Below are 11,113 nucleotides of genomic sequence, written 5' to 3' on the forward strand. Positions count from 1 at the left end.
GGTTAGTGAGGTGAGTGTCAAAGTGATGAAACTGAAAGTGTCAGCAGAGCGTAGGCAACTTTTGTGTACTATGCTCTTTAGCAATCTGAGACCCCGCTCTGTAACGTTAAGGCAAGTTCAGATATGCAGATAAGCACTGTCCTGTTGAAATAGTAGAAAGATAGGGGTACTGGTTACAGGCCTTTATTAACGTAATACTGGACTGTTGTAATAAAGTCTCGGTAATGAAGGCCAAAGGTGATCTGGTATCATATCCACACACAGATTCGTTGATCGACCACTTTTCGAATAATACCACCACAAGTTCTTCCAGGGATGGTGTAAATCACTCTGTTCTACACTTTATGTGCGGAAAAATTCACCTAATGCCTCGCCCACACTACAAGATAATCTGGTCGATTTTGAGGTTGATTTGCTCCTCCTAACTATTTCTAAGGGTGCTTTAACTCCTGAAAATCCGGACCGTGGTCCGAACCAAGGTTCATGTGTTTGCTACATTGTATACATTTGGTTTTCACACTGCAGTGTAAGGAGCGCACCAAAGACCTTTGTGTGATACTCCAACATCCTTTCATCATCACTTACGTATCGATGCGTTTTTCTTAACTTGACGCTGATTGGTTTTAGAAGGACATGCGTCTGACGTTGGCGTGTTGATAATTCAGTGGGTGGTTCATTCAGCGAGAAGCCTTTCCAGGATCAGGATAAAATGAATGAACAGATTCATTTCGTCTCCATAGTAGTGCTGCTATTGTGGCTTTTATACCAGCAGCAGCAACTTCAGGCGCAGTACCCTATGTTAGTTCAAATTCGCCAAACGAACGTGCTTGTCCTGAAGCAGCTGTATCCACGGCTCATTTTCCTGCTTTTCCGGTTATTTTGAGAGGGTACTAACTGCAGCCTGCAGGAAGGCGGAGTTGGACATCCAGTGCGTCCAGCTCCGCCCACTTTGTCAGCATCATGTCTTAGCTCCACCTCTGAACGGAAGTAAACAATGTACAGGGCAGTTAAAGAACTTTAAATATAATGTGCCGCGTCGTCCTGCTAAAATACTGTGTATACACTACAAGCTTGCGAGACTGACAAGGCGTGGCGTGGACAAAGTCCAACTCCGCCTTCCCGCAGGCTGCAGTCAGTAGTAGTTATTTTTCTTCTTCTGCTCCCGCCTGCTCAGCTTCCTGTAATTGGTCCGAAAGTTCGAACCATCAAAAGCGCTTTCACACTGCAGGCGAACCGGACCATAGTTCAGAAGATCCGGACCGAGACCACCTTTCTTGGTCGGGCCAAAATCTGGTCCTTTGGTCCGGACCGTGGTTCGCGGCCCCTTTCACACCTGCAACTTTGGTTCGGACCAAACTGAAAAGTCCCAAAGTCCGGACCAAACGAGGCAGGTGTGAAAGCACCCTCAAATTCAGGTGATAATAAATTATTATCTTCCCGGAATATCCTGTAATCCAATCTTTAGTCCTCCGATCGTGAATCGTTAATATGAAACATGTTTAATATTTACCACTCAGTGTCCTGTCTCTGGTGGGAGCTACGACTTTAACCTTGTATAGATGACCTCCGTTTTTATCAATTTAATTGTCGTTTAATACACAATTTGAACACACAAACTGTCCCTTACACTGTGTCATTGTTTTTAAAGAATGGACCAAGAGAAATTATTATTATTATTATTTTTGGGAGATTTTGGGAGTTTTTATAGCTTTTCTCTGAAGTTGCTACTTTGGAGATACTTGTTTTGATGGAATGGACTTTTCCTGAATGTTCGGGGTCTATCAATACTGACCTGAACACTAAACACTGAATAAGTCTGAATAGAGTGTCTGCCAGCTAGGTAAATGTAAATGTAAATTTGAATGTAAATTTGAATGCATATTGGTGTTCACTAGAATGTATATTGGTGATCCATTCTTCTATTCACCACTACTGTACAGAATAATCAGAAATCAGTGCATCTGTTAGATGAGCAATGTGAGCACCTTCAAAGCCTCTGCAGCAGATCTGAAGCTAATCCCGGGCAGACTGTTGTGCGACTGATTTGATGGCTTTTAAAATAGCGCTATCTCTCATTTGAGGACAATAACTCTGTGTTCTCGTTCAGTCTTGCTTTTTCCCCGAGGCTCCTGGGCCAGTCCTCTTCTTGAATGGTTATTAAAATTGATTTCTTGTTTTGGTTCATATCGTCTTACACGGTAGCTGTGCCACTGTGGAATTCACCATGCCAGATATAATTTGGGGCCTGGTGTGTGTGTGTGTGTGTGTGTGTGTGTGAGGTGACTAGAGCGAGGGCAGCTGAAGGGAAAGTTAAGGAGAATGGATACTGGGAGCTCTGTTTCACGCTGAAGCTGATTTAAAGCAGTGAAGGCTGAGTTTAAGTGCTTGCTACTGTCTCCCAGGCTGTGGCGTTATAACAGGGCTGTAAATATCTGCTGCTCATAAATACAGTGCCTTCTGGAAGCAGTCACGTTATCAGCATGTTCCGGATCGCAAATGATGCTTAATCTGAGAGCTGGGAGGTTGGGTGATGTACTCTGTGGGATTTGACTGTCAGATCAGTGCAGCATTAGAATATGACAAATTTTCCCCAATTCCTAAAGATATCCAATGCTGAAAGGTCATTGCCCAGATGTTCACAAGCCACGAGACACACATACTGCATTACAATCAATCCACGGTTGTTACTGTCAAACTGACTACAAAATATACACACTGGAGATTCATACTGGACTTATAATCATCACTCTCATCACTGTTACAACTGTGAGACTGTGAGAAACAAATTTAATTTAATTTACACTTTACAACTGATTGTAAAACAACATAACATGAACATTTTAGCTTCATACTAGTTTGAAATCACTTTACAGTTGTTTCTGTGGTTGCTGTTATCATCAGCAAACTACACACACTGCATATTCATACTGGATTCAAATCACTCCACATTTACTGTATTATCATCAGACTCCCAAAACTACACACTCTACATATCTGTACTGGATTATACTGGATCACTCCATAATTATTGTCCATAGTTATGTATTATTATTATTAATATTATTATTAGACTGTTATAACTATACACTGCAGATTCATAGGGGGTTCACAGCTGTCCAACTATAAATCTGCATACATTACAAATACATAATGGATTCAAATAACTCCACAGTTACTGTTTTATTATTAGACTGTAATAACTATACACTGCTAGTTTATGCTGGATTAAAATCACTACAGTTACTGTTTTATTATTATTATTATTATTATTATTATTATTATTATTATTATTATTATTATTATTAGAGTGTTAAAACTACACACTCTGCAGATTCATAATGGATTGTAATCACACCACAGTTATTATTGGCTGAATGTAAATATTCACACACTGCAGTTTTATACTGGATTCAAATCACTCCACATTTACTTTATTATTATCAGACTCGCATTCTACAAAAACTACGCACTCTACAAATTCATACTGGATTATAAACACTCCACATTCACAACAGTCCAACTATAAACCTGCATACATTGCAGATTCATAATGGATTTAAATAATTTCACAGTTACTGTAATATTATCAGACTGTATTTAACTATACACTGCAGGTTCATAGTGGATTCAGATCACTGCACAGTTATTGTATTATCATTAGACTGTAATAACTGTACACTGCAGGTTCATAGTGGATTCAAATCACTTTACAGTTACTGTATTAGTATCAGAATGTTAAAACTACACACTTTGCAGATCCATACTGGATTATAATCACTTCACAGTCAAAACTCTCCTACTGTAAATCTCCACACATTGCAGATTCATACTGGATTTAAATCACTAAACAGTGAATCGCCGATACCGATATTGGGCGGGGCCAAATGCCACATTAATGCCACACAGGTGCCAGGCAAACCTGGTACAGATTCCCCTAATTACATCCACGCCTAAGCAAACACTGGTAATTTACGCTGCTAGTAAATAAACACGAGTGTTACTGACCAAAATAAACGCTTTTTAGAAGAGATATAAGTTGTGTGTAAATATTTATAAGCCAATACCTGACAAAATCTGTTTTAATGACATTAATAAACATCACTGGGACAGCGCTAGTCGCAGTTTCACCGCAGCAAAGGACGAGGTCGTGAATCACTTATCTAACCAGCCTTTACTGATTTCTGCCCCAATACCCCTTTCAATAACCTCCAATAGCCTTTAATAGTCTTCAGTAGCCTTCAACAGTCTAACCTTGCAGCCGTGGTGTGTCCACTAAACTCTGTAGTTATAAACATCATGAGGTTAGCAGCGCGCTAACTAACCTGTTTTTAATGTAATCCGAGCAGTGACTCCGTGACGGCTGCTCTAAACTGCTGCTGTTAGCTGCTTGGTCCGTTTAGTGGGGTTAAACCCGTTTATTTCCTACACAGAAAACTGTAAAAAAAAAAAAAACGCTCCAGACTGGCTCAGCTGAGCCCTGTAGCCCGTGGCTGGGCTGTAGCTCTGACTGAGTAAAGACAGCGGGGCTTGTGCTGCTGCAGCTCCGGCTAGTGGTTGGATGAGGAACTGCAGCTTCCTGTGAGCGAGCAGTTTCACCGGTTTCACCAGTTTCATCCACACACAGCTCTGATAAACTGCTTAACCCTAAACTCCTGAATCAGATCGGCTAAAATCAGAGGGATATCTGCCGATCACTGATTCCGTATTTTGGCTGAAAATCGGCCGATACCGATACACTGACGATCTATCGTTCCATCTCTAGCTATTTGGTTTATGTGTGTGTGTTTTAAGAATGAAGGCCCCTTGTTTATATTTTGCCTAGGGCCCCAAAATGGCTAGATCCGCCCCTGACTGTCAGACTTCACACAAATTTAATAATAGATTATAATCACTACACTGTTATAACTGTTATGGCTGGTAAACCACACATATTGCAGATTCATACTGCATTAAAATCACTCTACAGTTATTAGTATTAGACTGCAAATCTATGCAGATTCATACTGGATTAAAATAAATCACTCCAGAGTTATAACTGACCCTGCCCAGTTTATAATTAGTCTGCAGACTGTAAAACAGAAGCTGAAGTGATGGACATGCTGTACCGTTGGATGATTGTCTGAACTCAGCATGTAAATAATGTTCAAATCAAAGCAAATCTTGGTCTAATTTACATTAAGGCTAGTGAATGATTTGTGCACATTATTCCTATTGGTTGACGTGAGCATGCATGAACACGTGTTATTCTCAAACTCGCCTTGAATATCCATTAGTGGTAAAGTGAAGGACAGCATACACACGTTAATATAAATCTGTGTACATTGGATGGAATCGCACAACAGAGCAATTGTGCAAAAATGCAGAGCATTTGCACTCAGCTCATAATTCAGTCTCTCCGGAGGCAGAAAGGACAGGAAAATGCATTACATTCTACGTTTCTCTCCAAACATTTGAAGGAATTCCCCTTTTTAAAAGTGATCGTCCTTGAACAGTTAAGACTGTTCATATACTGCCTGTGAAAATCAGAAAGAACACTGACAAATCAGTGGTTTATTGCTGGAAAGTTTAGGACAATAATAGCAAAAATAACTGGAAAAGGTGTTAAGATTAAAGGGCCAGTTTTAAGCCAAAAAACAGTACTCTTACTCTATTTAATAAAAGTTTATTTTAGTGTGCAAACACAGTATATTTTACAAATATACTGTAAAGCCAATACGTGTCTACTGTATGTATAATAACCAGTCTGCAAAAACAGCCCATTTTAATTGAACTTTTATTTTAATTTATCACAAACACCAACAGTTTAGCATCTTACACTGTTAAACCACAATTTGTTTAAACTCAAATAAATGAAGTCTGTTTTAAAATAAAATTGGATATTTCCAAATGTTGCCATTGACCGCTTCCTTTCTATCGGCTTTTGGCACAATCTATTTGCACACCAATATGTCCTCCAGTTTCTGACACCCACCACCAGTGTGTAGTGATTAAACCCAGTCTACCGATGCCTAAACTAAGATCACATATTATGATATATAACTGCTTGGCAAGCATCATTTTCTGAGCTGCTGACTATACTGTTCACTGTATAGCATTTTCTTCCTCAATCTAACTTTTTGGGAGTATAAAAAATATTTATTTTATTTTAAACATTTATTTTATTTACTCGACCACAATATTTAAAGTAGAATTATTGTGCAACATATTATTAATTAGTGTGCAAGCACCAATTAAATTACCTTCATCAAATAAACTAACTTTTAACAACTTAAGCATAACAAGTAAAAGTTTTAAATCTTATGAAAAAGCTCATATTTTTCTTAGGTAAATTGAAGTAAATTCAATTTAATCCAGGCTTACCGTGTGTTTTAAATGAGCATATCCAAATGAACACTACATACAGTGCATTTAGTTTTGCACATAATTATATGTTACAGGTTCAACAAACAAATGTTAATAACAAATCTTTAACGTCACGCAAAAAATATTTAATCTCTATTTTTGCCATCGACGTTTTTTAACATAATGTGAATCTGGCAGTTGTTCTTGTTCATAATATTATGATTAACAGATCAATAGAAATGCTCCAGAATTACTTGCAATTAAATCATTTTAAACTTGCTTTTCAATTTTGTTGTTAACAAGTTTTAAAAAATCTGTCTTCTGTAATGTTTGCATTTTGGGAGATACAAGTTTTTGCATAGCGTAACGAAAAGGCAAAATACTTTATTGCTTAGATTTTGCTCATAGTGAGCCCATGAACCCACATCAAAGTTCCAAATAGACCTAATATTTGATATACAGTTTACCAAATTGAAAACCTCTGGAATATAATCAAGAGGAAAATAGATTATCACAACCATCAAACCAAACTGAACTGCTTGAATTCTTACACGAGGAGTGGCATAAAGTTATCCAAAAGCAGTGTGTAAGACTGGTGGAGGAGAACATGCCAAAATGCATGAAAACTGTGATTAAAAACCAGGGTTATTCCACCAAATATTGATTTGCATTATTTTCTGCAAATAAATTCTCTAAATGACAATATTTTTATTTGGATTTTGGGAGAAATGTTGTTCGTAGTTTATAGAATTAAACAACAATGTTCATTTTACTAAAACATAAACCTATAAATAGCAAAATCTGAGAAACTAATGCAGAAACTAAAGTGGTCTCTTAATCTTTTCCAGAGCTATGATATGCTAGAATATTAAGGGAGTCCTTTAAGAAACAGGCCAATGAATTAAGTGCAGTGAGTCAGAAGCTGTAAAACGTTACTATACTGCCCTCTACTGGATCTATTTTGTAATGCAATCCTCCACTTACACAATAATCTAAAATCACCCTGGGTCAGTTTTCCAGGTAGAGGTTAAGCCTTGTCTTGGAGAACACCGCATTTTCAATAGAGATTTTCGAGATTTTTGAAAGAAAAGTATAGTAAATTATTATAGTAAAAACTTGGCTTAACTAGGCTTAAAGGAGTAAATATTAAGATTAATTGAAATATATGCTGTATTTTAAAGAACTTACATACAGAAGTACATTGTTAAAGAGGCATCACAACTCCAGCAAGATCTGTTACTCTTTCCAGCATTTAGTATCTGAACTCTCAGCAGACAGGTTGCTCATCTGCAATTTTGGTATTCGATCCAAAAATGCACCATCCCTCAGGCTCTAATATCACTGCTATTAAGAAGAGAGGAAGGGTACATTACATGGCTAACTTCAATTCAGGCGCAGCATCAATAAAAATGGAAAAATTGGCCAGGCTGTCTCATTCCGTGGAGACGGATGATCATGTTTCCGTCATTTAGTGCTCGGTGTTTTCACGAAATGAAGAGGCCTGCGTCAAAACAAATTGGCTTTGTTGAGGAATGTTCTTCTTGGTCGAGCTCCAGTCGGCAGGTGAAAGCCATTAGGGTTTGATTTAGGCTGATGCTGAACTTCTCTGCAGAGCCAGCGGCCTCATGTATACGATGGAAAATGTTATCCATGTCCTCCCACTCTGCAACGCACCTAAACATATTGTTATCATTCCCTAGATGAAAAGGAACTATGCATAATCTTATGCATAAAGTGCTCAACACAGTGCTTAACACAGCATAGGCCCAAAGTACAAGACCTGATTACTTTAAGACCTTAAAGGTGTGCTTGTTTCTTTAACCTCCTATGAAAGTGAGAAATCAGTGAGTGTAAAATTAAAATACAACCAGTATAAAAAAGGTATAGCCACTGAACATATTTCCACCAACAGTTTATAGACTATGCTGTATCTATTCAATCATATGGTGGAAATTCACAAGAAACCAAGATGCTTTGGAGCCAAAAATGTCTCTCTCTGACTTATTCTTGATACACCATTTACTGTACATTTACTATATTTCTGCACCTTCCTGGCCTTGCAACGGAGGAGGCATGTGTTAGTCTTCACCCTCCTGGTGTTGGGGCATCACTAGTGATAGGGAGTCTTAATGAGTGATGTGTAAATTGGAAAGAAAATGTGAAGAAATTACTAATAAAATAAAATTTTAAAAAGTGAGAAAAATCTTTTAATGCTTATAAGAGTTCTGACAGTGACATTCTGACCTTTTGTGTCTGTTCTAATTTAAGCATTTTTAGATATTTTGGATATGCTGTTGATGTATATATTAACATCTAATTTAAATTGTACATACTAGTTTTACAGTAGCTTTTTTCATGGCTGTACTATGAAACCTGGAAAGTGTATATAGCACTTTCCATACATTACAGTTAAAAGTTCTTTAAAAATGAAAAAAAAAAAAAAACTACAGAGATTCAAAAGGTCTAAAACGTAGATAAAATAAAACATCTGATTAAAACTAGATATAAACAAAGTAAAAAGTAGGTACAGGATAAAAGTGCAGAAGTAAAAGAAAAGTGTTTTATTATTATTTATTGTTTATTATTTTCAGCATTAAGAGACATTCTCTAGCTATGTATGGACTCGAGCTAATTATTACAAGAGGGAACCTGTGGACCAAGAATAGCTGGGCTGAAAATTAGCCAAACAGGCAGCCAAGGTAAGCCATTTTTCTTTGCACAGTGCTTTTTACAACCTGATATTCACACACTGCAGCTTTACACAAATCTAAAAATAAGACTAATTGAAACAAAAATATATAGGTCAATTTCCTGGACAGGGTTTAATCCTACTCTGGTACTACCCTTCCTATAGAGGATTTCAATTAAGAATGCGGTGCTGTTTGGGAAATGGACCCTAAAACATGTAACCCCAAGTAAATAAACCAAAAGTGACAGCAATAAGAAACAGCTTTCACAAAGCTGGAGTAAGAAACCTTTGGGAAGAACCAAAACTCACAAATCACTACATCATGGGAGTGCTTGCTTATGGATGCTGTATGTGCCTAAATTCTACAAGGAGGACATACAGACATCCTTTACAACATTATATCACGTTAAATCCACTGGAAGAGCACTTCTCCAATAGATGAGAACATAATTAGGCACTTCATCATGTTTTCTTACCTGTTAATTTAGCTATTTTCATAAACATTTCAATCTATTTAAACATCTTAATATGTTGTTCAGACATTAATGACATCAATGACATCAAAACCTTCATACTGTGTAATTTTCAATAGAGAGAAGATGCTTGTTGCACGCTCAGCAAATAATTACTGCAAAATTATATAATTTCACTTTATATTTCTTATATTAGCTCAGGAAGAGCTTAAGCTGTCCATCCTGCCATTATAAAATATCAAGGTAATACAACTTTTTTTTTATTTAATATTTTATTGGTTTCAAAGTAATTGCAATATACAGGAAAATAGCACATTAATCAATCTCAACAAACAAGCAAAGCAATTTGGTAGGCCACCCAAGATAATGAGCATCAGTGTTTCAAGCACTAAAATATTCTATAAAATAAGGAATAGAAAGCAGAAGTATAAGAAATATTACACAGCTACAAGTCCACCAGATGTAAATATTCTATTTACATCTAAATATACTAAATATACTGTCTCACATTTTATAGTAGAATTTATATTTTGGGTAAAAAAGAATAGGACACTCATTCCATCAAAACATTTTCTATTAATTTTTTTTTTCCATACAGTTAAAGAGGGCGGCTGATTTTTACTTCCATGAAAGTAGTTTTGTTGCCTATTAATGCAGAAGATAAAATCTTTTTAGCTACTACTTTGCCAAGTTTGCATACAGGAGGTGTCACCTAAAATCACTAGTGTTAGAAAAAGTAGTATATTAACATTTGAGATTTTATATAAATGTTCAAGACCATAACATGTGGAAAAGTGACCCCTCTTCCTTTTTATAGCTCCAACACAGATTTGACACATGAAGTCCGTAGGCATGTAATTTCTGAGGAGTGTAATGTATTCTATGTAATATTTTAATTTGAATAGATCTTAACTTCATATTAGAAGTAGAAAAATTTATGTTGTCCATACTAATCAATAGTCCATACATTCCTAAGCTAACTATGTGATGTTATAAAGATAGGGTAATGATATTCTCTAATTTTTATTTATATAATTTGTATACCATTTTATTATGATTTTCAAAATCAAACAGTCATTTCTAGTAAGGGAGGTTTAAAAATAGTATTGTTATCTGCTCAACTGTTTTCTTTAGATATAAAAATATAACGTTATAATAAAACAAAAGTTTAAAAATCTATTTGTATGTTTGAAACAGAACAAGGTCACCATGGAATTGTCAGTGACAGTGTGGAAAATATGATTCCTGTGTAGTTAATATTACAAGTTATATAATATGATAAATAGTCAAAAGATTTTAAAATCTTTAGTCATAATTTTAAATATTCAGAGCCAAATGGTGAACCTTGAATTATGTAATGCAACCAGGTTTATTTAATGTTTTATTTAGTGTTTGTTTAATATATAAAATAAGATAAGATAAGATAAAACTGTGGTCTTAGCTGCCTTAGATCAGTAACACAGATGTAACAACATTTAAAACAGCTGTTTAATGCAGGTAACGAGTTGATTAGGAGTGGCTTTTTTTTTTAATAGAGTTTAAAACCCTGTAATGCTTGTTTTTACCTGTTATTTTAATGTTTTTTTTCTACATCTGCTAGTTAAAGAGC

The sequence above is a fragment of the Astyanax mexicanus genome, chromosome 12 (genome assembly GCF_023375975.1).
Source record: "Astyanax mexicanus isolate ESR-SI-001 chromosome 12, AstMex3_surface, whole genome shotgun sequence".
Taxonomy (NCBI): Eukaryota; Metazoa; Chordata; class Actinopteri; order Characiformes; family Acestrorhamphidae; genus Astyanax; species Astyanax mexicanus.